At 50.2% G+C, this 27,250-nt stretch overlaps 16 non-coding genes across 16 annotated transcripts; all 16 read right to left on the bottom strand.

The window, feature by feature from the left end:
* Positions 1 to 79: 79 nt before the first annotated feature.
* On the bottom strand, positions 80 to 151 carry trnad-guc (transfer RNA aspartic acid (anticodon GUC)). Its single transcript has one exon. It is a non-coding gene; the product is annotated as a tRNA-Asp (tRNA).
* A 1,743-nt stretch (positions 152 to 1,894) lies between these two features.
* On the bottom strand, positions 1,895 to 1,966 carry trnad-guc (transfer RNA aspartic acid (anticodon GUC)). Its single transcript has one exon. It is a non-coding gene; the product is annotated as a tRNA-Asp (tRNA).
* A 1,746-nt stretch (positions 1,967 to 3,712) lies between these two features.
* On the bottom strand, positions 3,713 to 3,784 carry trnad-guc (transfer RNA aspartic acid (anticodon GUC)). The gene has a single exon. It is a non-coding gene; the product is annotated as a tRNA-Asp (tRNA).
* A 1,371-nt stretch (positions 3,785 to 5,155) lies between these two features.
* On the bottom strand, positions 5,156 to 5,227 carry trnad-guc (transfer RNA aspartic acid (anticodon GUC)). The gene has a single exon. It is a non-coding gene; the product is annotated as a tRNA-Asp (tRNA).
* A 1,743-nt stretch (positions 5,228 to 6,970) lies between these two features.
* On the bottom strand, positions 6,971 to 7,042 carry trnad-guc (transfer RNA aspartic acid (anticodon GUC)). Its single transcript has one exon. It is a non-coding gene; the product is annotated as a tRNA-Asp (tRNA).
* A 1,746-nt stretch (positions 7,043 to 8,788) lies between these two features.
* Positions 8,789 to 8,860, bottom strand: trnad-guc (transfer RNA aspartic acid (anticodon GUC)). The gene has a single exon. It is a non-coding gene; the product is annotated as a tRNA-Asp (tRNA).
* Positions 8,861 to 10,655: 1,795 nt separating this feature from the next.
* trnad-guc (transfer RNA aspartic acid (anticodon GUC)) lies at positions 10,656 to 10,727 on the bottom strand. Its single transcript has one exon. It is a non-coding gene; the product is annotated as a tRNA-Asp (tRNA).
* Positions 10,728 to 12,470: 1,743 nt separating this feature from the next.
* trnad-guc (transfer RNA aspartic acid (anticodon GUC)) lies at positions 12,471 to 12,542 on the bottom strand. Its single transcript has one exon. It is a non-coding gene; the product is annotated as a tRNA-Asp (tRNA).
* A 1,740-nt stretch (positions 12,543 to 14,282) lies between these two features.
* trnad-guc (transfer RNA aspartic acid (anticodon GUC)) lies at positions 14,283 to 14,354 on the bottom strand. The gene has a single exon. It is a non-coding gene; the product is annotated as a tRNA-Asp (tRNA).
* A 1,743-nt stretch (positions 14,355 to 16,097) lies between these two features.
* Positions 16,098 to 16,169, bottom strand: trnad-guc (transfer RNA aspartic acid (anticodon GUC)). The gene has a single exon. It is a non-coding gene; the product is annotated as a tRNA-Asp (tRNA).
* Positions 16,170 to 17,912: 1,743 nt separating this feature from the next.
* trnad-guc (transfer RNA aspartic acid (anticodon GUC)) lies at positions 17,913 to 17,984 on the bottom strand. Its single transcript has one exon. It is a non-coding gene; the product is annotated as a tRNA-Asp (tRNA).
* Positions 17,985 to 19,779: 1,795 nt separating this feature from the next.
* Positions 19,780 to 19,851, bottom strand: trnad-guc (transfer RNA aspartic acid (anticodon GUC)). Its single transcript has one exon. It is a non-coding gene; the product is annotated as a tRNA-Asp (tRNA).
* A 1,743-nt stretch (positions 19,852 to 21,594) lies between these two features.
* trnad-guc (transfer RNA aspartic acid (anticodon GUC)) lies at positions 21,595 to 21,666 on the bottom strand. The gene has a single exon. It is a non-coding gene; the product is annotated as a tRNA-Asp (tRNA).
* Positions 21,667 to 23,406: 1,740 nt separating this feature from the next.
* Positions 23,407 to 23,478, bottom strand: trnad-guc (transfer RNA aspartic acid (anticodon GUC)). The gene has a single exon. It is a non-coding gene; the product is annotated as a tRNA-Asp (tRNA).
* A 1,743-nt stretch (positions 23,479 to 25,221) lies between these two features.
* On the bottom strand, positions 25,222 to 25,293 carry trnad-guc (transfer RNA aspartic acid (anticodon GUC)). Its single transcript has one exon. It is a non-coding gene; the product is annotated as a tRNA-Asp (tRNA).
* A 1,743-nt stretch (positions 25,294 to 27,036) lies between these two features.
* trnad-guc (transfer RNA aspartic acid (anticodon GUC)) lies at positions 27,037 to 27,108 on the bottom strand. Its single transcript has one exon. It is a non-coding gene; the product is annotated as a tRNA-Asp (tRNA).
* Positions 27,109 to 27,250: the final 142 nt, after the last annotated feature.

Raw genomic sequence — 27,250 nt, 5'->3', positions numbered from 1 at the left:
TCCGCCCTGGGAACGCATGGGACTTGAAATCGGCACTCCTGCATTGAGATATGGAGCTGGCCTCTCAAAATGCCGCAGACTCCCCGGCGGGGAATTGAACCCCGGTCTCCCGCGTGACAGGCGGGGATACTAACCACTATACTACCGAGGATTGGACGACAGCGCACTCTGTCGCATCCGTATTAGGTAGAATGTTCTTATGTGAAATTTGGATTTTGTTGTCAATTTGAGTTCTCCTTTAGATCATCTTCTACCTCTGTGGAGATGATTAAGAGAATAGTTATTGTTGTTTTCATGTTTTATTATTCGACTATCTTTCTTTCAAGTAATCCGCCGCTGCTGCTGCTGCTGCTGTAAAACAGCCTTTTCGTTGTGCCCTACCGTCTGCGTTAAACTTCGTCTGCTGCTGATCCACGCGCGCTCTCCCATTACCTGCTTCTAACAAACTGATTTGTGTACGACAGCACAAATCCACCAGCCTGGCTTCAATTCCCACTGCCAAATGGACTCAGCACGAAAGCTTCCCTTTTTCAAGCTCGTCCCCTCAGGTTCTACTACCACCCATCAATCGCTTCCTCATCAGAGAGCAGTGCTCCCGGAGGACGGTGGGGTGACTTTACTGTACGCTGCATCAGATCTCTCAGCCATGCATTTAACATCGAAACGTAGAAATTAAGTGCAGGAGTAGGCCATTCAGCCCTTCAAGTCAGGCAGAATCCGAGGAGCAGGAAAATCAGGATGCTGCCTGACTTGCTTCGCGTTTCCAGCGCCACACTGATCGAGACTCTGATTTCCAGCAACTGCAGTCCTCACTTGTTCCATTCAGCCCTTCAAGACACCGCCACCGTTCAATGTGATCACGATTGAACATGTAATTTCAGTAAGCACTCCAGCTTCCTCTCCGTACCCCTGGATCCCTTTAGCTGCAAGGTCTACGTCCGGCTCCCTCTTGAGTGTATCTCACAAACCGGCATAGCCGCATCTTCCTGTGGGAGACAAGTCCACAGGTTCACCACTCTCTGAGAGAAAAATTCTTCCTGAATCGCTTGCCCTTCGTTCGGAGACTGTGACCCCTGGTTCTGGACGTCCCCAACATTGGGAACCGGTGAACTTTTGCTGGGATCCCTCAGTACCAAGCATGGATCTGCATGGGTTTCTCTTCAGAAGGGTCAGTGTGAATGGCCTGCTTCCACACTGTGGTGCTCCTATGATGCCAACAGTGTAGGTTGAGTACCTGCACGTGCTTTCTCAAGCTTGCCTCTGTGTTGACCTTCATGTTAACCCAGCCACTGGGCTTTGTCCTTCTATCGAGAAGAGCAGACGATGCCACTCAGATGACTTTGACTTTCCACTGTGGGTGTAGTACAGTCTGCCAGCAGCAGGGGATGGTGTTGCATCACCTTGATGGCAGGATCGGGTCCAAACTCTGAGGGGTCTGACCCCTTTTTGATTGGAGCGAGGGAGAGGGGAAAGCTCACTGTCATTTGTCGCTACCGGTTGCTTAAAGGTTTTAATTTGCACGCCGTTTGCGTGCGAGTTATATGCCCACTGACGGGACGAAGTGACAACAAAATCAGAGTGGGAAACAGAAATTGCTGGAGCAAGTCAGCATCTGGAGTGGGGGTGGGGGAAGGGGAAGAAAGCAGACAAGGTTTCTGGTCCGGTGAGCCTTCTTGAGGACGGCAGTTTTCATTTGTCGCCAAAAAATGAGGAAGTCTCAAATGATCATCTCCTTGGTAGATGAAAGGACAAGTTGGCCAGGGAGAGCAGAATGGAGAGTATCGTAGGTTTTGTTTGTTGACAAGAGCAGACCGCTCCGCCCTGGGAACGCATGGGACTTGAAATCGGCACTCCTGCATTGAGATATGGAGCTGGCCTCTCAAAATGCCGCAGACTCCCCGGCGGGGAATTGAACCCCGGTCTCCCGCGTGACAGGCGGGGATACTAACCACTATACTACCGAGGATTGGACGACAGCGTACTCTGTCGCATCCGTATTAGGTAGAATGTTCTTATGTGAAATTTGGATTTTGTTGTCAATTTGAGTTCTCCTTTAGATCATCTTCTACCTCTGTGGAGATGATTAAGAGAATAGTTATTGTTGTTTTCATGTTTTATTATTCGACTATCTTTCTTTCAAGTAATCCGCCGCTGCTGCTGCTGCTGCTGCTGTAAAACAGCCTTTTCGTTGTGCCCTACCGTCTGCGTTAAACTTCGTCTGCTGCTGATCCACGCGCGCTCTCCCATTACCTGCTTCTAACAAACTGATTTGTGTACGACAGCACAAATCCAACAGCCTGGCTTCAATTCCCACTGCCAAATGGACTCAGCACGAAAGCTTCCCTTTTTCAAGCTCGTCCCCTCAGGTTCTACTACCACCCATCAATCGCTTCCTCATCAGAGAGCAGTGCTCCCGGAGGACGGTGGGGTGACTTTACTGTACGCTGCATCAGATCTCTCAGCCATGCATTTAACATCGAAACGTAGAAATTAAGTGCAGGAGTAGGCCATTCAGCCCTTCAAGTCAGGCAGAATCCGAGGAGCAGGAAAATCAGGATGCTGCCTGACTTGCTTCGCGTTTCCAGCGCCACACTGATCGAGACTCTGATTTCCAGCAACTGCAGTCCTCACTTGTTCCATTCAGCCCTTCAAGACACCGCCACCGTTCAATGTGATCACGATTGAACATGTAATTTCAGTAAGCACTCCAGCTTCCTCTCCGTACCCCTGGATCCCTTTAGCTGCAAGGTCTACGTCCGGCTCCCTCTTGGGTGTATCTCACAAACCGGCATAGCCGCATCTTCCTGTGGGAGACAAGTCCACAGGTTCACCACTCTCTGAGAGAAAAATTCTTCCTGAATCGCTTGCCCTTCGTTCGGAGACTGTGACCCCTGGTTCTGGACGTCCCCAACATTGGGAACCGGTGAACTTTTGCTGGGATCCCTCAGTACCAAGCATGGATCTGCATGGGTTTCTCTTCAGAAGGGTCAGTGTGAATGGCCTGCTTCCACACTGTGGTGCTCCTATGATGCCAACAGTGTAGGTTGAGTACCTGCACGTGCTTTCTCAAGCTTGCCTCTGTGTTGACCTTCATGTTAACCCAGCCACTGGGCTTTGTCCTTCTATCGAGAAGAGCAGACGATGCCACTCAGATGACTTTGACTTTCCACTGTGGGTGTAGTACAGTCTGCCAGCAGCAGGGGATGGTGTTGCATCACCTTAATGGCAGGATCGGGTCCAAACTCTGAGGGGTCTGACCCCTTTTTGATTGGAGCGAGGGAGAGGGGAAAGCTCACTGTCATTTGTCGCTACCGGTTGCTTAAAGGTTTTAATTTGCACGCCGTTTGCGTGCGAGTTATATGCCCACTGACGGGACGAAGTGACAACAAAATCAGAGTGGGAAACAGAAATTGCTGGAGCAAGTCAGCATCTGGAGTGGGGGTGGGGGAAGGGGAAGAAAGCAGACAAGGTTTCTGGTCCGGTGAGCCTTCTTGAGGACGGCAGTTTTCATTTGTCGCCAAAAAATGAGGAAGTCTCAAATGATCATCTCCTTGGTAGATGAAAGGACAAGTTGGCCAGGGAGAGCAGAATGGAGAGTATCGTAGGTTTTGTTTGTTGACAAGAGCAGACCGCTCCGCCCTGGGAACGCATGGGACTGGAAATCGGCACTCCTGCATTGAGATATGGAGCTGGCCTCTCAAAATGCCGCAGACTCCCCGGCGGGGAATTGAACCCCGGTCTCCCGCGTGACAGGCGGGGATACTAACCACTATACTACCGAGGATTGGACGACAGCGCACTCTGTCGCATCCGTATTAGGTAGAATGTTCTTATGTGAAATTTGGATTTTATTGTCAATTTGAGTTCTCCTTTAGATCATCTTCTACCTCTGTGGAGATGATTAAGAGAATAGTTATTGTTGTTTTCATGTTTTATTATTCGACTATCTTTCTTTCAAGTAATCCGCCGCTGCTGCTGCTGCTGCTGTAAAACAGCCTTTTCGTTGTGCCCTACCGTCTGTGTTAAACTTCGTCTGCTGCTGATCCACTGATCGAGACTCTGATTTCCAGCAACTGCAGTCCTCACTTGTTCCATTCAGCCCTTCAAGACACCACCACCGTTCAATGTGATCACGATTGAACATGTAATTTCAGTAAGCACTCCAGCTTCCTCTCCGTACCCCTGGATCCCTTTAGCTGCAAGGTCTACGTCCGGCTCCCTCTTGAGTGTATCTCACAAACCGGCATAGCCGCATCTTCCTGTGGGAGACAAGTCCACAGGTTCACCACTCTCTGAGAGAAAAATTCTTCCTGAATCGCTTGCCCTTCGTTCGGAGACTGTGACCCCTGGTTCTGGACGTCCCCAACATTGGGAACCGGTGAACTTTTGCTGGGATCCCTCAGTACCAAGCATGGATCTGCATGGGTTTCTCTTCAGAAGGGTCAGTGTGAATGGCCTGCTTCCACACTGTGGTGCTCCTATGATGCCAACAGTGTAGGTTGAGTACCTGCACGTGCTTTCTCAAGCTTGCCTCTGTGTTGACCTTCATGTTAACCCAGCCACTGGGCTTTGTCCTTCTATCGAGAAGAGCAGACGATGCCACTCAGATGACTTTGACTTTCCACTGTGGGTGTAGTACAGTCTGCCAGCAGCAGGGGATGGTGTTGCATCACCTTGATGGCAGGATCGGGTCCAAACTCTGAGGGGTCTGACCCCTTTTTGATTGGAGCGAGGGAGAGGGGAAAGCTCACTGTCATTTGTCGCTACCGGTTGCTTAAAGGTTTTAATTTGCACGCCGTTTGCGTGCGAGTTATATGCCCACTGACGGGACGAAGTGACAACAAAATCAGAGTGGGAAACAGAAATTGCTGGAGCAAGTCAGCATCTGGAGTGGGGGTGGGGGAAGGGGAAGAAAGCAGACAAGGTTTCTGGTCCGGTGAGCCTTCTTGAGGACGGCAGTTTTCATTTGTCGCCAAAAAATGAGGAAGTCTCAAATGATCATCTCCTTGGTAGATGAAAGGACAAGTTGGCCAGGGAGAGCATCGTAGGTTTTGTTTGTTGACAAGAGCAGACCGCTCGGCCCTGGGAACGCATGGGACTTGAAATCGGCACTCCTGCATTGAGATATGGAGCTGGCCTCTCAAAATGCCGCAGACTCCCCGGCGGGGAATTGAACCCCGGTCTTCCGCGTGACAGGCGGGGATACTAACCACTATACTACCGAGGATTGGACGACAGCGCACTCTGTCGCATCCGTATTAGGTAGAATGTTCTTATGTGAAATTTGGATTTTGTTGTCAATTTGAGTTCTCCTTTAGATCATCTTCTACCTCTGTGGAGATGATTAAGAGAATAGTTATTGTTGTTTTCATGTTTTATTATTCGACTATCTTTCTTTCAAGTAATCCGCCGCTGCTGCTGCTGCTGCTGTAAAACAGCCTTTTCGTTGTGCCCTACCGTCTGCGTTAAACTTCGTCTGCTGCTGATCCACGCGCGCTCTCCCATTACCTGCTTCTAACAAACTGATTTGTGTACGACAGCACAAATCCAACAGCCTGGCTTCAATTCCCACTGCCAAATGGACTCAGCACGAAAGCTTCCCTTTTTCAAGCTCGTCCCCTCAGGTTCTACTACCACCCATCAATCGCTTCCTCATCAGAGAGCAGTGCTCCCGGAGGACGGTGGGGTGACTTTACTGTACGCTGCATCAGATCTCTCAGCCATGCATTTAACATCGAAACGTAGAAATTAAGTGCAGGAGTAGGCCATTCAGCCCTTCAAGTCAGGCAGAATCCGAGGAGCAGGAAAATCAGGATGCTGCCTGACTTGCTTCGCGTTTCCAGCGCCACACTGATCGAGACTCTGATTTCCAGCAACTGCAGTCCTCACTTGTTCCATTCAGCCCTTCAAGACACCGCCACCGTTCAATGTGATCACGATTGAACATGTAATTTCAGTAAGCACTCCAGCTTCCTCTCCGTACCCCTGGATCCCTTTAGCTGCAAGGTCTACGTCCGGCTCCCTCTTGAGTGTATCTCACAAACCGGCATAGCCGCATCTTCCTGTGGGAGACAAGTCCACAGGTTCACCACTCTCTGAGAGAAAAATTCTTCCTGAATCGCTTGCCCTTCGTTCGGAGACTGTGACCCCTGGTTCTGGACGTCCCCAACATTGGGAACCGGTGAACTTTTGCTGGGATCCCTCAGTACCAAGCATGGATCTGCATGGGTTTCTCTTCAGAAGGGTCAGTGTGAATGGCCTGCTTCCACACTGTGGTGCTCCTATGATGCCAACAGTGTAGGTTGAGTACCTGCACGTGCTTTCTCAAGCTTGCCTCTGTGTTGACCTTCATGTTAACCCAGCCACTGGGCTTTGTCCTTCTATCGAGAAGAGCAGACGATGCCACTCAGATGACTTTGACTTTCCACTGTGGGTGTAGTACAGTCTGCCAGCAGCAGGGGATGGTGTTGCATCACCTTAATGGCAGGATCGGGTCCAAACTCTGAGGGGTCTGACCCCTTTTTGATTGGAGCGAGGGAGAGGGGAAAGCTCACTGTCATTTGTCGCTACCGGTTGCTTAAAGGTTTTAATTTGCACGCCGTTTGCGTGCGAGTTATATGCCCACTGACGGGACGAAGTGACAACAAAATCAGAGTGGGAAACAGAAATTGCTGGAGCAAGTCAGCATCTGGAGTGGGGGTGGGGGAAGGGGAAGAAAGCAGACAAGGTTTCTGGTCCGGTGAGCCTTCTTGAGGACGGCAGTTTTCATTTGTCGCCAAAAAATGAGGAAGTCTCAAATGATCATCTCCTTGGTAGATGAAAGGACAAGTTGGCCAGGGAGAGCAGAATGGAGAGTATCGTAGGTTTTGTTTGTTGACAAGAGCAGACCGCTCCGCCCTGGGAACGCATGGGACTTGAAATCGGCACTCCTGCATTGAGATATGGAGCTGGCCTCTCAAAATGCCGCAGACTCCCCGGCGGGGAATTGAACCCCGGTCTCCCGCGTGACAGGCGGGGATACTAACCACTATACTACCGAGGATTGGACGACAGCGCACTCTGTCGCATCCGTATTAGGTAGAATGTTCTTATGTGAAATTTGGATTTTGTTGTCAATTTGAGTTCTCCTTTAGATCATCTTCTACCTCTGTGGAGATGATTAAGAGAATAGTTATTGTTGTTTTCATGTTTTATTATTCGACTATCTTTCTTTCAAGTAATCCGCCGCTGCTGCTGCTGCTGCTGCTGTAAAACAGCCTTTTCGTTGTGCCCTACCGTCTGCGTTAAACTTCGTCTGCTGCTGATCCACGCGCGCTCTCCCATTACCTGCTTCTAACAAACTGATTTGTGTACGACAGCACAAATCCAACAGCCTGGCTTCAATTCCCACTGCCAAATGGACTCAGCACGAAAGCTTCCCTTTTTCAAGCTCGTCCCCTCAGGTTCTACTACCACCCATCAATCGCTTCCTCATCAGAGAGCAGTGCTCCCGGAGGACGGTGGGGTGACTTTACTGTACGCTGCATCAGATCTCTCAGCCATGCATTTAACATCGAAACGTAGAAATTAAGTGCAGGAGTAGGCCATTCAGCCCTTCAAGTCAGGCAGAATCCGAGGAGCAGGAAAATCAGGATGCTGCCTGACTTGCTTCGCGTTTCCAGCGCCACACTGATCGAGACTCTGATTTCCAGCAACTGCAGTCCTCACTTGTTCCATTCAGCCCTTCAAGACACCGCCACCGTTCAATGTGATCACGATTGAACATGTAATTTCAGTAAGCACTCCAGCTTCCTCTCCGTACCCCTGGATCCCTTTAGCTGCAAGGTCTACGTCCGGCTCCCTCTTGAGTGTATCTCACAAACCGGCATAGCCGCATCTTCCTGTGGGAGACAAGTCCACAGGTTCACCACTCTCTGAGAGAAAAATTCTTCCTGAATCGCTTGCCCTTCGTTCGGAGACTGTGACCCCTGGTTCTGGACGTCCCCAACATTGGGAACCGGTGAACTTTTGCTGGGATCCCTCAGTACCAAGCATGGATCTGCATGGGTTTCTCTTCAGAAGGGTCAGTGTGAATGGCCTGCTTCCACACTGTGGTGCTCCTATGATGCCAACAGTGTAGGTTGAGTACCTGCACGTGCTTTCTCAAGCTTGCCTCTGTGTTGACCTTCATGTTAACCCAGCCACTGGGCTTTGTCCTTCTATCGAGAAGAGCAGACGATGCCACTCAGATGACTTTGACTTTCCACTGTGGGTGTAGTACAGTCTGCCAGCAGCAGGGGATGGTGTTGCATCACCTTAATGGCAGGATCGGGTCCAAACTCTGAGGGGTCTGACCCCTTTTTGATTGGAGCGAGGGAGAGGGGAAAGCTCACTGTCATTTGTCGCTACCGGTTGCTTAAAGGTTTTAATTTGCACGCCGTTTGCGTGCGAGTTATATGCCCACTGACGGGACGAAGTGACAACAAAATCAGAGTGGGAAACAGAAATTGCTGGAGCAAGTCAGCATCTGGAGTGGGGGTGGGGGAAGGGGAAGAAAGCAGACAAGGTTTCTGGTCCGGTGAGCCTTCTTGAGGACGGCAGTTTTCATTTGTCGCCAAAAAAGGAGGAAGTCTCAAATGATCATCTCCTTGGTAGATGAAAGGACAAGTTGGCCAGGGAGAGCAGAATGGAGAGTATCGTAGGTTTTGTTTGTTGACAAGAGCAGACCGCTCGGCCCTGGGAACGCATGGGACTTGAAATCGGCACTCCTGCATTGAGATATGGAGCTGGCCTCTCAAAATGCCGCAGACTCCCCGGCGGGGAATTGAACCCCGGTCTCCCGCGTGACAGGCGGGGATACTAACCACTATACTACCGAGGATTGGACGACAGCGCACTCTGTCGCATCCGTATTAGGTAGAATGTTCTTATGTGAAATTTGGATTTTGTTGTCAATTTGAGTTCTCCTTTAGATCATCTTCTACCTCTGTGGAGATGATTAAGAGAATAGTTATTGTTGTTTTCATGTTTTATTATTCGACTATCTTTCTTTCAAGTAATCCGCCGCTGCTGCTGCTGCTGTAAAACAGCCTTTTCGTTGTGCCCTACCGTCTGCGTTAAACTTCGTCTGCTGCTGTAAAACAGCCTTTTCGTTGTGCCCTACCGTCTGCGTTAAACTTCGTCTGCTGCTGATCCACGCGCGCTCTCCCATTACCTGCTTCTAACAAACTGATTTGTGTACGACAGCACAAATCCAACAGCCTGGCTTCAATTCCCACTGCCAAATGGACTCAGCACGAAAGCTTCCCTTTTTCAAGCTCGTCCCCTCAGGTTCTACTACCACCCATCAATCGCTTCCTCATCAGAGAGCAGTGCTCCCGGAGGACGGTGGGGTGACTTTACTGTACGCTGCATCAGATCTCTCAGCCATGCATTTAACATCGAAACGTAGAAATTAAGTGCAGGAGTAGGCCATTCAGCCCTTCAAGTCAGGCAGAATCCGAGGAGCAGGAAAATCAGGATGCTGCCTGACTTGCTTCGCGTTTCCAGCGCCACACTGATCGAGACTCTGATTTCCAGCAACTGCAGTCCTCACTTGTTCCATTCAGCCCTTCAAGACACCGCCACCGTTCAATGTGATCACGATTGAACATGTAATTTCAGTAAGCACTCCAGCTTCCTCTCCGTACCCCTGGATCCCTTTAGCTGCAAGGTCTACGTCCGGCTCCCTCTTGAGTGTATCTCACAAACCGGCATAGCCGCATCTTCCTGTGGGAGACAAGTCCACAGGTTCACCACTCTCTGAGAGAAAAATTCTTCCTGAATCGCTTGCCCTTCGTTCGGAGACTGTGACCCCTGGTTCTGGACGTCCCCAACATTGGGAACCGGTGAACTTTTGCTGGGATCCCTCAGTACCAAGCATGGATCTGCATGGGTTTCTCTTCAGAAGGGTCAGTGTGAATGGCCTGCTTCCACACTGTGGTGCTCCTATGATGCCAACAGTGTAGGTTGAGTACCTGCACGTGCTTTCTCAAGCTTGCCTCTGTGTTGACCTTCATGTTAACCCAGCCACTGGGCTTTGTCCTTCTATCGAGAAGAGCAGACGATGCCACTCAGATGACTTTGACTTTCCACTGTGGGTGTAGTACAGTCTGCCAGCAGCAGGGGATGGTGTTGCATCACCTTAATGGCAGGATCGGGTCCAAACTCTGAGGGGTCTGACCCCTTTTTGATTGGAGCGAGGGAGAGGGGAAAGCTCACTGTCATTTGTCGCTACCGGTTGCTTAAAGGTTTTAATTTGCACGCCGTTTGCGTGCGAGTTATATGCCCACTGACGGGACGAAGTGACAACAAAATCAGAGTGGGAAACAGAAATTGCTGGAGCAAGTCAGCATCTGGAGTGGGGGTGGGGGAAGGGGAAGAAAGCAGACAAGGTTTCTGGTCCGGTGAGCCTTCTTGAGGACGGCAGTTTTCATTTGTCGCCAAAAAATGAGGAAGTCTCAAATGATCATCTCCTTGGTAGATGAAAGGACAAGTTGGCCAGGGAGAGCAGAATGGAGAGTATCGTAGGTTTTGTTTGTTGACAAGAGCAGACCGCTCCGCCCTGGGAACGCATGGGACTTGAAATCGGCACTCCTGCATTGAGATATGGAGCTGGCCTCTCAAAATGCCGCAGACTCCCCGGCGGGGAATTGAACCCCGGTCTCCCGCGTGACAGGCGGGGATACTAACCACTATACTACCGAGGATTGGACGACAGCGCACTCTGTCGCATCCGTATTAGGTAGAATGTTCTTATGTGAAATTTGGATTTTGTTGTCAATTTGAGTTCTCCTTTAGATCATCTTCTACCTCTGTGGAGATGATTAAGAGAATAGTTATTGTTGTTTTCATGTTTTATTATTCGACTATCTATCTTTCAAGTAATCCGCCGCTGCTGCTGCTGCTGCTGTAAAACAGCCTTTTCGTTGTGCCCTACCGTCTGCGTTAAACTTCGTCTGCTGCTGATCCACGCGCGCTCTCCCATTACCTGCTTCTAACAAACTGATTTGTGTACGACAGCACAAATCCAACAGCCTGGCTTCAATTCCCACTGCCAAATGGACTCAGCACGAAAGCTTCCCTTTTTCAAGCTCGTCCCCTCAGGTTCTACTACCACCCATCAATCGCTTCCTCATCAGAGAGCAGTGCTCCCGGAGGACGGTGGGGTGACTTTACTGTACGCTGCATCAGATCTCTCAGCCATGCATTTAACATCGAAACGTAGAAATTAAGTGCAGGAGTAGGCCATTCAGCCCTTCAAGTCAGGCAGAATCCGAGGAGCAGGAAAATCAGGATGCTGCCTGACTTGCTTCGCGTTTCCAGCGCCACACTGATCGAGACTCTGATTTCCAGCAACTGCAGTCCTCACTTGTTCCATTCAGCCCTTCAAGACACCGCCACCGTTCAATGTGATCACGATTGAACATGTAATTTCAGTAAGCACTCCAGCTTCCTCTCCGTACCCCTGGATCCCTTTAGCTGCAAGGTCTACGTCCGGCTCCCTCTTGAGTGTATCTCACAAACCGGCATAGCCGCATCTTCCTGTGGGAGACAAGTCCACAGGTTCACCACTCTCTGAGAGAAAAATTCTTCCTGAATCGCTTGCCCTTCGTTCGGAGACTGTGACCCCTGGTTCTGGACGTCCCCAACATTGGGAACCGGTGAACTTTTGCTGGGATCCCTCAGTACCAAGCATGGATCTGCATGGGTTTCTCTTCAGAAGGGTCAGTGTGAATGGCCTGCTTCCACACTGTGGTGCTCCTATGATGCCAACAGTGTAGGTTGAGTACCTGCACGTGCTTTCTCAAGCTTGCCTCTGTGTTGACCTTCATGTTAACCCAGCCACTGGGCTTTGTCCTTCTATCGAGAAGAGCAGACGATGCCACTCAGATGACTTTGACTTTCCACTGTGGGTGTAGTACAGTCTGCCAGCAGCAGGGGATGGTGTTGCATCACCTTAATGGCAGGATCGGGTCCAAACTCTGAGGGGTCTGACCCCTTTTTGATTGGAGCGAGGGAGAGGGGAAAGCTCACTGTCATTTGTCGCTACCGGTTGCTTAAAGGTTTTAATTTGCACGCCGTTTGCGTGCGAGTTATATGCCCACTGACGGGACGAAGTGACAACAAAATCAGAGTGGGAAACAGAAATTGCTGGAGCAAGTCAGCATCTGGAGTGGGGGTGGGGGAAGGGGAAGAAAGCAGACAAGGTTTCTGGTCCGGTGAGCCTTCTTGAGGACGGCAGTTTTCATTTGTCGCCAAAAAATGAGGAAGTCTCAAATGATCATCTCCTTGGTAGATGAAAGGACAAGTTGGCCAGGGAGAGCAGAATGGAGAGTATCGTAGGTTTTGTTTGTTGACAAGAGCAGACCGCTCCGCCCTGGGAACGCATGGGACTTGAAATCGGCACTCCTGCATTGAGATATGGAGCTGGCCTCTCAAAATGCCACAGACTCCCCGGCAGGGAATTGAACCCCGGACTCCCGCGTGACAGGCGGGGATACTAACCACTATACTACCGAGGATTGGACGACAGCGCACTCTGTCGCATCCGTATTAGGTAGAATGTTCTTATGTGAAATTTGGATTTTGTTGTCAATTTGAGTTCTCCTTTAGATCATCTTCTACCTCTGTGGAGATGATTAAGAGAATAGTTATTGTTGTTTTCATGTTTTATTATTCGACTATCTTTCTTTCAAGTAATCCGCCGCTGCTGCTGCTGCTGTAAAACAGCCTTTTCGTTGTGCCCTACCGTCTGCGTTAAACTTCGTCTGCTGCTGATCCACGCGCGCTCTCCCATTACCTGCTTCTAACAAACTGATTTGTGTACGACAGCACAAATCCAACAGCCTGGCTTCAATTCCCACTGCCAAATGGACTCAGCACGAAAGCTTCCCTTTTTCAAGCTCGTCCCCTCAGGTTCTACTACCACCCATCAATCGCTTCCTCATCAGAGAGCAGTGCTCCCGGAGGACGGTGGGGTGACTTTACTGTACGCTGCATCAGATCTCTCAGCCATGCATTTAACATCGAAACGTAGAAATTAAGTGCAGGAGTAGGCCATTCAGCCCTTCAAGTCAGGCAGAATCCGAGGAGCAGGAAAATCAGGATGCTGCCTCACTTGCTTCGCGTTTCCAGCGCCACTCTGATCGAGACTCTGATTTCCAGCAACTGCAGTCCTCACTTGTTCCATTCAGCCCTTCAAGACACCGCCACCGTTCAATGTGATCACGATTGAACATGTAATTTCAGTAAGCACTCCAGCTTCCTCTCCGTACCCCTGGATCCCTTTAGCTGCAAGGTCTACGTCCGGCTCCCTCTTGAGTGTATCTCACAAACCGGCATAGCCGCATCTTCCTGTGGGAGACAAGTCCACAGGTTCACCACTCTCTGAGAGAAAAATTCTTCCTGAATCGCTTGCCCTTCGTTCGGAGACTGTGACCCCTGGTTCTGGACGCCCCCAACATTGGGAACCGGTGAACTTTTGCTGGGATCCCTCAGTACCAAGCCTGGATCTGCATGGGTTTCTCTTCAGAAGGGTCAGTGTGAATGGCCTGCTTCCACACTGTGGTGCTCCTATGATGCCAACAGTGTAGGTTGAGTACCTGCACGTGCTTTCTCAAGCTTGCCTCTGTGTTGACCTTCATGTTAACCCAGCCACTGGGCTTTGTCCTTCTATCGAGAAGAGCAGACGATGCCACTCAGATGACTTTGACTTTCCACTGTGGGTGTAGTACAGTCTGCCAGCAGCAGGGGATGGTGTTGCATCACCTTGATGGCAGGATCGGGTCCAAACTCTGAGGGGTCTGACCCCTTTTTGATTGGAGCGAGGGAGAGGGGAAAGCTCACTGTCATTTGTCGCTACCGGTTGCTTAAAGGTTTTAATTTGCACGCCGTTTGCGTGCGAGTTATATGCCCACTGACGGGACGAAGTGACAACAAAATCAGAGTGGGAAACAGAAATTGCTGGAGCAAGTCAGCATCTGGAGTGGGGGTGGGGGAAGGGGAAGAAAGCAGACAAGGTTTCTGGTCCGGTGAGCCTTCTTGAGGACGGCAGTTTTCATTTGTCGCCAAAAAAGGAGGAAGTCTCAAATGATCATCTCCTTGGTAGATGAAAGGACAAGTTGGCCAGGGAGAGCAGAATGGAGAGTATCGTAGGTTTTGTTTGTTGACAAGAGCAGACCGCTCGGCCCTGGGAACGCATGGGACTTGAAATCGGCACTCCTGCATTGAGATATGGAGCTGGCCTCTCAAAATGCCGCAGACTCCCCGGCGGGGAATTGAACCCCGGTCTCCCGCGTGACAGGCGGGGATACTAACCACTATACTACCGAGGATTGGACGACAGCGCACTCTGTCGCATCCGTATTAGGTAGAATGTTCTTATGTGAAATTTGGATTTTGTTGTCAATTTGAGTTCTCCTTTAGATCATCTTCTACCTCTGTGGAGATGATTAAGAGAATAGTTATTGTTGTTTTCATGTTTTATTATTCGACTATCTTTCTTTCAAGTAATCCGCCGCTGCTGCTGCTGCTGCTGTAAAACAGCCTTTTCGTTGTGCCCTACCGTCTGCGTTAAACTTCGTCTGCTGCTGATCCACGCGCGCTCTTCCATTACCTGCTTCTAACAAACTGATTTGTGTACGACAGCACAAATCCAACAGCCTGGCTTCAATTCCCACTGCCAAATGGACTCAGCACGAAAGCTTCCCTTTTTCAAGCTCGTCCCCTCAGGTTCTACTACCACCCATCAATCGCTTCCTCATCAGAGAGCAGTGCTCCCGGAGGACGGTGGGGTGACTTTACTGTACGCTGCATCAGATCTCTCAGCCATGCATTTAACATCGAAACGTAGAAATTAAGTGCAGGAGTAGGCCATTCAGCCCTTCAAGTCAGGCAGAATCCGAGGAGCAGGAAAATCAGGATGCTGCCTCACTTGCTTCGCGTTTCCAGCGCCACTCTGATCGAGACTCTGATTTCCAGCAACTGCAGTCCTCACTTGTTCCATTCAGCCCTTCAAGACACCGCCACCGTTCAATGTGATCACGATTGAACATGTAATTTCAGTAAGCACTCCAGCTTCCTCTCCGTACCCCTGGATCCCTTTAGCTGCAAGGTCTACGTCCGGCTCCCTCTTGAGTGTATCTCACAAACCGGCATAGCCGCATCTTCCTGTGGGAGACAAGTCCACAGGTTCACCACTCTCTGAGAGAAAAATTCTTCCTGAATCGCTTGCCCTTCGTTCGGAGACTGTCACCCCTGGTTCTGGACGCCCCCAACATTGGGAACCGGTGAACTTTTGCTGGGATCCCTCAGTACCAAGCCTGGATCTGCATGGGTTTCTCTTCAGAAGGGTCAGTGTGAATGGCCTGCTTCCACACTGTGGTGCTCCTATGATGCCAACAGTGTAGGTTGAGTACCTGCACGTGCTTTCTCAAGCTTGCCTCTGTGTTGACCTTCATGTTAACCCAGCCACTGGGCTTTGTCCTTCTATCGAGAAGAGCAGACGATGCCACTCAGATGACTTTGACTTTCCACTGTGGGTGTAGTACAGTCTGCCAGCAGCAGGGGATGGTGTTGCATCACCTTGATGGCAGGATCGGGTCCAAACTCTGAGGGGTCTGACCCCTTTTTGATTGGAGCGAGGGAGAGGGGAAAGCTCACTGTCATTTGTCGCTACCGGTTGCTTAAAGGTTTTAATTTGCACGCCGTTTGCGTGCGAGTTATATGCCCACTGACGGGACGAAGTGGCAACAAAATCAGAGTGGGAAACAGAAATTGCTGGAGCAAGTCAGCATCTGGAGTGGGGGTGGGGGAAGGGGAAGAAAGCAGACAAGGTTTCTGGTCCGGTGAGCCTTCTTGAGGACGGCAGTTTTCATTTGTCGCCAAAAAAGGAGGAAGTCTCAAATGATCATCTCCTTGGTAGATGAAAGGACAAGTTGGCCAGGGAGAGCAGAATGGAGAGTATCGTAGGTTTTGTTTGTTGACAAGAGCAGACCGCTCGGCCCTGGGAACGCATGGGACTTGAAATCGGCACTCCTGCATTGAGATATGGAGCTGGCCTCTCAAAATGCCGCAGACTCCCCGGCGGGGAATTGAACCCCGGTCGCCCGCGTGACAGGCGGGGATACTAACCACTATACTACCGAGGATTGGACGACTGCGCACTCTGTCGCATCCGTATTAGGTAGAATGTTCTTATGTGAAATTTGGATTTTGTTGTCAATTTGAGTTCTCCTTTAGATCATCTTCTACCTCTGTGGAGATGATTAAGAGAATAGTTATTGTTGTTTTCATGTTTTATTATTCGACTATCTTTCTTTCAAGTAATCCGCCGCTGCTGCTGCTGCTGCTGTAAAACAGCCTTTTCGTTGTGCCCTACCGTCTGCGTTAAACTTCGTCTGCTGCTGATCCACGCGCGCTCTCCCATTACCTGCTTCTAACAAACTGATTTGTGTACGACAGCACAAATCCAACAGCCTGGCTTCAATTCCCACTGCCAAATGGACTCAGCACGAAAGCTTCCCTTTTTCAAGCTCGTCCCCTCAGGTTCTACTACCACCCATCAATCGCTTCTTCATCAGAGAGCAGTGCTCCCGGAGGACGGTGGGGTGACTTTACTGTACGCTGCATCAGATCTCTCAGCCATGCATTTAACATCGAAACGTAGAAATTAAGTGCAGGAGTAGGCCATTCAGCCCTTCAAGTCAGGCAGAATCCGAGGAGCAGGAAAATCAGGATGCTGCCTGACTTGCTTCGCGTTTCCAGCGCCACACTGATCGAGACTCTGATTTCCAGCAACTGCAGTCCTCACTTGTTCCATTCAGCCCTTCAAGACACCGCCACCGTTCAATGTGATCACGATTGAACATGTAATTTCAGTAAGCACTCCAGCTTCCTCTCCGTACCCCTGGATCCCTTTAGCTGCAAGGTCTACGTCCGGCTCCCTCTTGAGTGTATCTCACAAACCGGCATAGCCGCATCTTCCTGTGGGAGACAAGTCCACAGGTTCACCACTCTCTGAGAGAAAAATTCTTCCTGAATCGCTTGCCCTTCGTTCGGAGACTGTGACCCCTGGTTCTGGACGTCCCCAACATTGGGAACCGGTGAACTTTTGCTGGGATCCCTCAGTACCAAGCATGGATCTGCATGGGTTTCTCTTCAGAAGGGTCAGTGTGAATGGCCTGCTTCCACACTGTGGTGCTCCTATGATGCCAACAGTGTAGGTTGAGTACCTGCACGTGCTTTCTCAAGCTTGCCTCTGTGTTGACCTTCATGTTAACCCAGCCACTGGGCTTTGTCCTTCTATCGAGAAGAGCAGACGATGCCACTCAGATGACTTTGACTTTCCACTGTGGGTGTAGTACAGTCTGCCAGCAGCAGGGGATGGTGTTGCATCACCTTAATGGCAGGATCGGGTCCAAACTCTGAGGGGTCTGACCCCTTTTTGATTGGAGCGAGGGAGAGGGGAAAGCTCACTGTCATTTGTCGCTACCGGTTGCTTAAAGGTTTTAATTTGCACGCCGTTTGCGTGCGAGTTATATGCCCACTGACGGGACGAAGTGACAACAAAATCAGAGTGGGAAACAGAAATTGCTGGAGCAAGTCAGCATCTGGAGTGGGGGTGGGGGAAGGGGAAGAAAGCAGACAAGGTTTCTGGTCCGGTGAGCCTTCTTGAGGACGGCAGTTTTCATTTGTCGCCAAAAAAGGAGGAAGTCTCAAATGATCATCTCCTTGGTAGATGAAAGGACAAGTTGGCCAGGGAGAGCAGAATGGAGAGTATCGTAGGTTTTGTTTGTTGACAAGAGCAGACCGCTCCGCCCTGGGAACGCATGGGACTTGAAATCGGCACTCCTGCATTGAGATATGGAGCTGGCCTCTCAAAATGCCGCAGACTCCCCGGCGGGGAATTGAACCCCGGTCTCCCGCGTGACAGGCGGGGATACTAACCACTATACTACCGAGGATTGGACGACAGCGCACTCTGTCGCATCCGTATTAGGTAGAATGTTCTTATGTGAAATTTGGATTTTGTTGTCAATTTGAGTTCTCCTTTAGATCATCTTCTACCTCTGTGGAGATGATTAAGAGAATAGTTATTGTTGTTTTCATGTTTTATTATTCGACTATCTTTCTTTCAAGTAATCCGCCGCTGCTGCTGCTGCTGTAAAACAGCCTTTTCGTTGTGCCCTACCGTCTGCGTTAAACTTCGTCTGCTGCTGTAAAACAGCCTTTTCGTTGTGCCCTACCGTCTGCGTTAAACTTCGTCTGCTGCTGATCCACGCGCGCTCTCCCATTACCTGCTTCTAACAAACTGATTTGTGTACGACAGCACAAATCCAACAGCCTGGCTTCAATTCCCACTGCCAAATGGACTCAGCACGAAAGCTTCCCTTTTTCAAGCTCGTCCCCTCAGGTTCTACTACCACCCATCAATCGCTTCCTCATCAGAGAGCAGTGCTCCCGGAGGACGGTGGGGTGACTTTACTGTACGCTGCATCAGATCTCTCAGCCATGCATTTAACATCGAAACGTAGAAATTAAGTGCAGGAGTAGGCCATTCAGCCCTTCAAGTCAGGCAGAATCCGAGGAGCAGGAAAATCAGGATGCTGCCTGACTTGCTTCGCGTTTCCAGCGCCACACTGATCGAGACTCTGATTTCCAGCAACTGCAGTCCTCACTTGTTCCATTCAGCCCTTCAAGACACCGCCACCGTTCAATGTGATCACGATTGAACATGTAATTTCAGTAAGCACTCCAGCTTCCTCTCCGTACCCCTGGATCCCTTTAGCTGCAAGGTCTACGTCCGGCTCCCTCTTGAGTGTATCTCACAAACCGGCATAGCCGCATCTTCCTGTGGGAGACAAGTCCACAGGTTCACCACTCTCTGAGAGAAAAATTCTTCCTGAATCGCTTGCCCTTCGTTCGGAGACTGTGACCCCTGGTTCTGGACGTCCCCAACATTGGGAACCGGTGAACTTTTGCTGGGATCCCTCAGTACCAAGCATGGATCTGCATGGGTTTCTCTTCAGAAGGGTCAGTGTGAATGGCCTGCTTCCACACTGTGGTGCTCCTATGATGCCAACAGTGTAGGTTGAGTACCTGCACGTGCTTTCTCAAGCTTGCCTCTGTGTTGACCTTCATGTTAACCCAGCCACTGGGCTTTGTCCTTCTATCGAGAAGAGCAGACGATGCCACTCAGATGACTTTGACTTTCCACTGTGGGTGTAGTACAGTCTGCCAGCAGCAGGGGATGGTGTTGCATCACCTTAATGGCAGGATCGGGTCCAAACTCTGAGGGGTCTGACCCCTTTTTGATTGGAGCGAGGGAGAGGGGAAAGCTCACTGTCATTTGTCGCTACCGGTTGCTTAAAGGTTTTAATTTGCACGCCGTTTGCGTGCGAGTTATATGCCCACTGACGGGACGAAGTGACAACAAAATCAGAGTGGGAAACAGAAATTGCTGGAGCAAGTCAGCATCTGGAGTGGGGGTGGGGGAAGGGGAAGAAAGCAGACAAGGTTTCTGGTCCGGTGAGCCTTCTTGAGGACGGCAGTTTTCATTTGTCGCCAAAAAATGAGGAAGTCTCAAATGATCATCTCCTTGGTAGATGAAAGGACAAGTTGGCCAGGGAGAGCAGAATGGAGAGTATCGTAGGTTTTGTTTGTTGACAAGAGCAGACCGCTCCGCCCTGGGAACGCATGGGACTTGAAATCGGCACTCCTGCATTGAGATATGGAGCTGGCCTCTCAAAATGCCGCAGACTCCCCGGCGGGGAATTGAACCCCGGTCTCCCGCGTGACAGGCGGGGATACTAACCACTATACTACCGAGGATTGGACGACAGCGCACTCTGTCGCATCCGTATTAGGTAGAATGTTCTTATGTGAAATTTGGATTTTGTTGTCAATTTGAGTTCTCCTTTAGATCATCTTCTACCTCTGTGGAGATGATTAAGAGAATAGTTATTGTTGTTTTCATGTTTTATTATTCGACTATCTATCTTTCAAGTAATCCGCCGCTGCTGCTGCTGCTGCTGTAAAACAGCCTTTTCGTTGTGCCCTACCGTCTGCGTTAAACTTCGTCTGCTGCTGATCCACGCGCGCTCTCCCATTACCTGCTTCTAACAAACTGATTTGTGTACGACAGCACAAATCCAACAGCCTGGCTTCAATTCCCACTGCCAAATGGACTCAGCACGAAAGCTTCCCTTTTTCAAGCTCGTCCCCTCAGGTTCTACTACCACCCATCAATCGCTTCCTCATCAGAGAGCAGTGCTCCCGGAGGACGGTGGGGTGACTTTACTGTACGCTGCATCAGATCTCTCAGCCATGCATTTAACATCGAAACGTAGAAATTAAGTGCAGGAGTAGGCCATTCAGCCCTTCAAGTCAGGCAGAATCCGAGGAGCAGGAAAATCAGGATGCTGCCTGACTTGCTTCGCGTTTCCAGCGCCACACTGATCGAGACTCTGATTTCCAGCAACTGCAGTCCTCACTTGTTCCATTCAGCCCTTCAAGACACCGCCACCGTTCAATGTGATCACGATTGAACATGTAATTTCAGTAAGCACTCCAGCTTCCTCTCCGTACCCCTGGATCCCTTTAGCTGCAAGGTCTACGTCCGGCTCCCTCTTGAGTGTATCTCACAAACCGGCATAGCCGCATCTTCCTGTGGGAGACAAGTCCACAGGTTCACCACTCTCTGAGAGAAAAATTCTTCCTGAATCGCTTGCCCTTCGTTCGGAGACTGTGACCCCTGGTTCTGGACGTCCCCAACATTGGGAACCGGTGAACTTTTGCTGGGATCCCTCAGTACCAAGCATGGATCTGCATGGGTTTCTCTTCAGAAGGGTCAGTGTGAATGGCCTGCTTCCACACTGTGGTGCTCCTATGATGCCAACAGTGTAGGTTGAGTACCTGCACGTGCTTTCTCAAGCTTGCCTCTGTGTTGACCTTCATGTTAACCCAGCCACTGGGCTTTGTCCTTCTATCGAGAAGAGCAGACGATGCCACTCAGATGACTTTGACTTTCCACTGTGGGTGTAGTACAGTCTGCCAGCAGCAGGGGATGGTGTTGCATCACCTTAATGGCAGGATCGGGTCCAAACTCTGAGGGGTCTGACCCCTTTTTGATTGGAGCGAGGGAGAGGGGAAAGCTCACTGTCATTTGTCGCTACCGGTTGCTTAAAGGTTTTAATTTGCACGCCGTTTGCGTGCGAGTTATATGCCCACTGACGGGACGAAGTGACAACAAAATCAGAGTGGGAAACAGAAATTGCTGGAGCAAGTCAGCATCTGGAGTGGGGGTGGGGGAAGGGGAAGAAAGCAGACAAGGTTTCTGGTCCGGTGAGCCTTCTTGAGGACGGCAGTTTTCATTTGTCGCCAAAAAATGAGGAAGTCTCAAATGATCATCTCCTTGGTAGATGAAAGGACAAGTTGGCCAGGGAGAGCAGAATGGAGAGTATCGTAGGTTTTGTTTGTTGACAAGAGCAGACCGCTCCGCCCTGGGAACGCATGGGACTTGAAATCGGCACTCCTGCATTGAGATATGGAGCTGGCCTCTCAAAATGCCACAGACTCCCCGGCAGGGAATTGAACCCCGGACTCCCGCGTGACAGGCGGGGATACTAACCACTATACTACCGAGGATTGGACGACAGCGCACTCTGTCGCATCCGTATTAGGTAGAATGTTCTTATGTGAAATTTGGATTTTGTTGTCAATTTGAGTTCTCCTTTAGATCATCTTCTACCTCTGTGGAGATGATTAAGAGAATAGTTATTGTTGTTTTCATGTTTTATTATTCGACTATCTTTCTTTCAAGTAATCCGCCGCTGCTGCTGCTGCTGTAAAACAGCCTTTTCGTTGTGCCCTACCGTCTGCGTTAAACTTCGTCTGCTGCTGATCCACGCGCGCTCTCCCATTACCTGCTTCTAACAAACTGATTTGTGTACGACAGCACAAATCCAACAGCCTGGCTTCAATTCCCACTGCCAAATGGACTCAGCACGAAAGCTTCCCTTTTTCAAGCTCGTCCCCTCAGGTTCTACTACCACCCATCAATCGCTTCCTCATCAGAGAGCAGTGCTCCCGGAGGACGGTGGGGTGACTTTACTGTACGCTGCATCAGATCTCTCAGCCATGCATTTAACATCGAAACGTAGAAATTAAGTGCAGGAGTAGGCCATTCAGCCCTTCAAGTCAGGCAGAATCCGAGGAGCAGGAAAATCAGGATGCTGCCTCACTTGCTTCGCGTTTCCAGCGCCACTCTGATCGAGACTCTGATTTCCAGCAACTGCAGTCCTCACTTGTTCCATTCAGCCCTTCAAGACACCGCCACCGTTCAATGTGATCACGATTGAACATGTAATTTCAGTAAGCACTCCAGCTTCCTCTCCGTACCCCTGGATCCCTTTAGCTGCAAGGTCTACGTCCGGCTCCCTCTTGAGTGTATCTCACAAACCGGCATAGCCGCATCTTCCTGTGGGAGACAAGTCCACAGGTTCACCACTCTCTGAGAGAAAAATTCTTCCTGAATCGCTTGCCCTTCGTTCGGAGACTGTGACCCCTGGTTCTGGACGCCCCCAACATTGGGAACCGGTGAACTTTTGCTGGGATCCCTCAGTACCAAGCCTGGATCTGCATGGGTTTCTCTTCAGAAGGGTCAGTGTGAATGGCCTGCTTCCACACTGTGGTGCTCCTATGATGCCAACAGTGTAGGTTGAGTACCTGCACGTGCTTTCTCAAGCTTGCCTCTGTGTTGACCTTCATGTTAACCCAGCCACTGGGCTTTGTCCTTCTATCGAGAAGAGCAGACGATGCCACTCAGATGACTTTGACTTTCCACTGTGGGTGTAGTACAGTCTGCCAGCAGCAGGGGATGGTGTTGCATCACCTTGATGGCAGGATCGGGTCCAAACTCTGAGGGGTCTGACCCCTTTTTGATTGGAGCGAGGGAGAGGGGAAAGCTCACTGTCATTTGTCGCTACCGGTTGCTTAAAGGTTTTAATTTGCACGCCGTTTGCGTGCGAGTTATATGCCCACTGACGGGACGAAGTGACAACAAAATCAGAGTGGGAAACAGAAATTGCTGGAGCAAGTCAGCATCTGGAGTGGGGGTGGGGGAAGGGGAAGAAAGCAGACAAGGTTTCTGGTCCGGTGAGCCTTCTTGAGGACGGCAGTTTTCATTTGTCGCCAAAAAAGGAGGAAGTCTCAAATGATCATCTCCTTGGTAGATGAAAGGACAAGTTGGCCAGGGAGAGCAGAATGGAGAGTATCGTAGGTTTTGTTTGTTGACAAGAGCAGACCGCTCGGCCCTGGGAACGCATGGGACTTGAAATCGGCACTCCTGCATTGAGATATGGAGCTGGCCTCTCAAAATGCCGCAGACTCCCCGGCGGGGAATTGAACCCCGGTCTCCCGCGTGACAGGCGGGGATACTAACCACTATACTACCGAGGATTGGACGACAGCGCACTCTGTCGCATCCGTATTAGGTAGAATGTTCTTATGTGAAATTTGGATTTTGTTGTCAATTTGAGTTCTCCTTTAGATCATCTTCTACCTCTGTGGAGATGATTAAGAGAATAGTTATTGTTGTTTTCATGTTTTATTATTCGACTATCTTTCTTTCAAGTAATCCGCCGCTGCTGCTGCTGCTGCTGTAAAACAGCCTTTTCGTTGTGCCCTACCGTCTGCGTTAAACTTCGTCTGCTGCTGATCCACGCGCGCTCTTCCATTACCTGCTTCTAACAAACTGATTTGTGTACGACAGCACAAATCCAACAGCCTGGCTTCAATTCCCACTGCCAAATGGACTCAGCACGAAAGCTTCCCTTTTTCAAGCTCGTCCCCTCAGGTTCTACTACCACCCATCAATCGCTTCCTCATCAGAGAGCAGTGCTCCCGGAGGACGGTGGGGTGACTTTACTGTACGCTGCATCAGATCTCTCAGCCATGCATTTAACATCGAAACGTAGAAATTAAGTGCAGGAGTAGGCCATTCAGCCCTTCAAGTCAGGCAGAATCCGAGGAGCAGGAAAATCAGGATGCTGCCTCACTTGCTTCGCGTTTCCAGCGCCACTCTGATCGAGACTCTGATTTCCAGCAACTGCAGTCCTCACTTGTTCCATTCAGCCCTTCAAGACACCGCCACCGTTCAATGTGATCACGATTGAACATGTAATTTCAGTAAGCACTCCAGCTTCCTCTCCGTACCCCTGGATCCCTTTAGCTGCAAGGTCTACGTCCGGCTCCCTCTTGAGTGTATCTCACAAACCGGCATAGCCGCATCTTCCTGTGGGAGACAAGTCCACAGGTTCACCACTCTCTGAGAGAAAAATTCTTCCTGAATCGCTTGCCCTTCGTTCGGAGACTGTCACCCCTGGTTCTGGACGCCCCCAACATTGGGAACCGGTGAACTTTTGCTGGGATCCCTCAGTACCAAGCCTGGATCTGCATGGGTTTCTCTTCAGAAGGGTCAGTGTGAATGGCCTGCTTCCACACTGTGGTGCTCCTATGATGCCAACAGTGTAGGTTGAGTACCTGCACGTGCTTTCTCAAGCTTGCCTCTGTGTTGACCTTCATGTTAACCCAGCCACTGGGCTTTGTCCTTCTATCGAGAAGAGCAGACGATGCCACTCAGATGACTTTGACTTTCCACTGTGGGTGTAGTACAGTCTGCCAGCAGCAGGGGATGGTGTTGCATCACCTTGATGGCAGGATCGGGTCCAAACTCTGAGGGGTCTGACCCCTTTTTGATTGGAGCGAGGGAGAGGGGAAAGCTCACTGTCATTTGTCGCTACCGGTTGCTTAAAGGTTTTAATTTGCACGCCGTTTGCGTGCGAGTTATATGCCCACTGACGGGACGAAGTGGCAACAAAATCAGAGTGGGAAACAGAAATTGCTGGAGCAAGTCAGCATCTGGAGTGGGGGTGGGGGAAGGGGAAGAAAGCAGACAAGGTTTCTGGTCCGGTGAGCCTTCTTGAGGACGGCAGTTTTCATTTGTCGCCAAAAAAGGAGGAAGTCTCAAATGATCATCTCCTTGGTAGATGAAAGGACAAGTTGGCCAGGGAGAGCAGAATGGAGAGTATCGTAGGTTTTGTTTGTTGACAAGAGCAGACCGCTCGGCCCTGGGAACGCATGGGACTTGAAATCGGCACTCCTGCATTGAGATATGGAGCTGGCCTCTCAAAATGCCGCAGACTCCCCGGCGGGGAATTGAACCCCGGTCGCCCGCGTGACAGGCGGGGATACTAACCACTATACTACCGAGGATTGGACGACTGCGCACTCTGTCGCATCCGTATTAGGTAGAATGTTCTTATGTGAAATTTGGATTTTGTTGTCAATTTGAGTTCTCCTTTAGATCATCTTCTACCTCTGTGGAGATGATTAAGAGAATAGTTATTGTTGTTTTCATGTTTTATTATTCGACTATCTTTCTTTCAAGTAATCCGCCGCTGCTGCTGCTGCTGCTGTAAAACAGCCTTTTCGTTGTGCCCTACCGTCTGCGTTAAACTTCGTCTGCTGCTGATCCACGCGCGCTCTCCCATTACCTGCTTCTAACAAACTGATTTGTGTACGACAGCACAAATCCAACAGCCTGGCTTCAATTCCCACTGCCAAATGGACTCAGCACGAAAGCTTCCCTTTTTCAAGCTCGTCCCCTCAGGTTCTACTACCACCCATCAATCGCTTCTTCATCAGAGAGCAGTGCTCCCGGAGGACGGTGGGGTGACTTTACTGTACGCTGCATCAGATCTCTCAGCCATGCATTTAACATCGAAACGTAGAAATTAAGTGCAGGAGTAGGCCATTCAGCCCTTCAAGTCAGGCAGAATCCGAGGAGCAGGAAAATCAGGATGCTGCCTGACTTGCTTCGCGTTTCCAGCGCCACTCTGATCGAGACTCTGATTTCCAGCAACTGCAGTCCTCACTTGTTCCATTCAGCCCTTCAAGACACCGCCACCGTTCAATGTGATCACGATTGAACATGTAATTTCAGTAAGCACTCCAGCTTCCTCTCCGTACCCCTGGATCCCTTTAGCTGCAAGGTCTACGTCCGGCTCCCTCTTGAGTGTATCTCACAAACCGGCATAGCCGCATCTTCCTGTGGGAGACAAGTCCACAGGTTCACCACTCTCTGAGAGAAAAATTCTTCCTGAATCGCTTGCCCTTCGTTCGGAGACTGTCACCCCTGGTTCTGGACGCCCCCAACATTGGGAACCGGTGAACTTTTGCTGGGATCCCTCAGTACCAAGCCTGGATCTGCATGGGTTTCTCTTCAGAAGGGTCAGTGTGAATGGCCTGCTTCCACACTGTGGTGCTCCTATGATGCCAACAGTGTAGGTTGAGTACCTGCACGTGCTTTCTCAAGCTTGCCTCTGTGTTGACCTTCATGTTAACCCAGCCACTGGGCTTTGTCCTTCTATCGAGAAGAGCAGACGATGCCACTCAGATGACTTTGACTTTCCACTGTGGGTGTAGTACAGTCTGCCAGCAGCAGGGGATGGTGTTGCATCACCTTAATGGCAGGATCGGGTCCAAACTCTGAGGGGTCTGACCCCTTTTTGATTGGAGCGAGGGAGAGGGGAAAGCTCACTGTCATTTGTCGCTACCGGTTGCTTAAAGGTTTTAATTTGCACGCCGTTTGCGTGCGAGTTATATGCCCACTGACGGGACGAAGTGACAACAAAATCAGAGTGGGAAACAGAAATTGCTGGAGCAAGTCAGCATCTGGAGTGGGGGTGGGGGAAGGGGAAGAAAGCAGACAAGGTTTCTGGTCCGGTGAGCCTTCTTGAGGACGGCAGTTTTCATTTGTCGCCAAAAAATGAGGAAGTCTCAAATGATCATCTCCTTGGTAGATGAAAGGACAAGTTGGCCAGGGAGAGCAGAATGGAGAGTATCGTAGGTTTTGTTTGTTGACAAGAGCAGACCGCTCCGCCCTGGGAACGCATGGGACTTGAAATCGGCACTCCTGCATTGAGATATGGAGCTGGCCTCTCAAAATGCCACAGACTCCCCGGCAGGGAATTGAACCCCTGACTCCCGCGTGACAGGCGGGGATACTAACCACTATACTACCGAGGATTGGACGACAGCGCACTCTGTCGCATCCGTATTAGGTAGAATGTTCTTATGTGAAATTTGGATTTTGTTGTCAATTTGAGTTCTCCTTTAGATCATCTTCTACCTCTGTGGAGATGATTAAGAGAATAGTTATTGTTGTTTT

Source organism: Chiloscyllium punctatum, chromosome 30, assembly GCF_047496795.1.
Source record: "Chiloscyllium punctatum isolate Juve2018m chromosome 30, sChiPun1.3, whole genome shotgun sequence".
NCBI lineage: Eukaryota > Metazoa > Chordata > Chondrichthyes > Orectolobiformes > Hemiscylliidae > Chiloscyllium > Chiloscyllium punctatum.
This window is presented reverse-complemented; position numbering and strand designations above follow the sequence as displayed.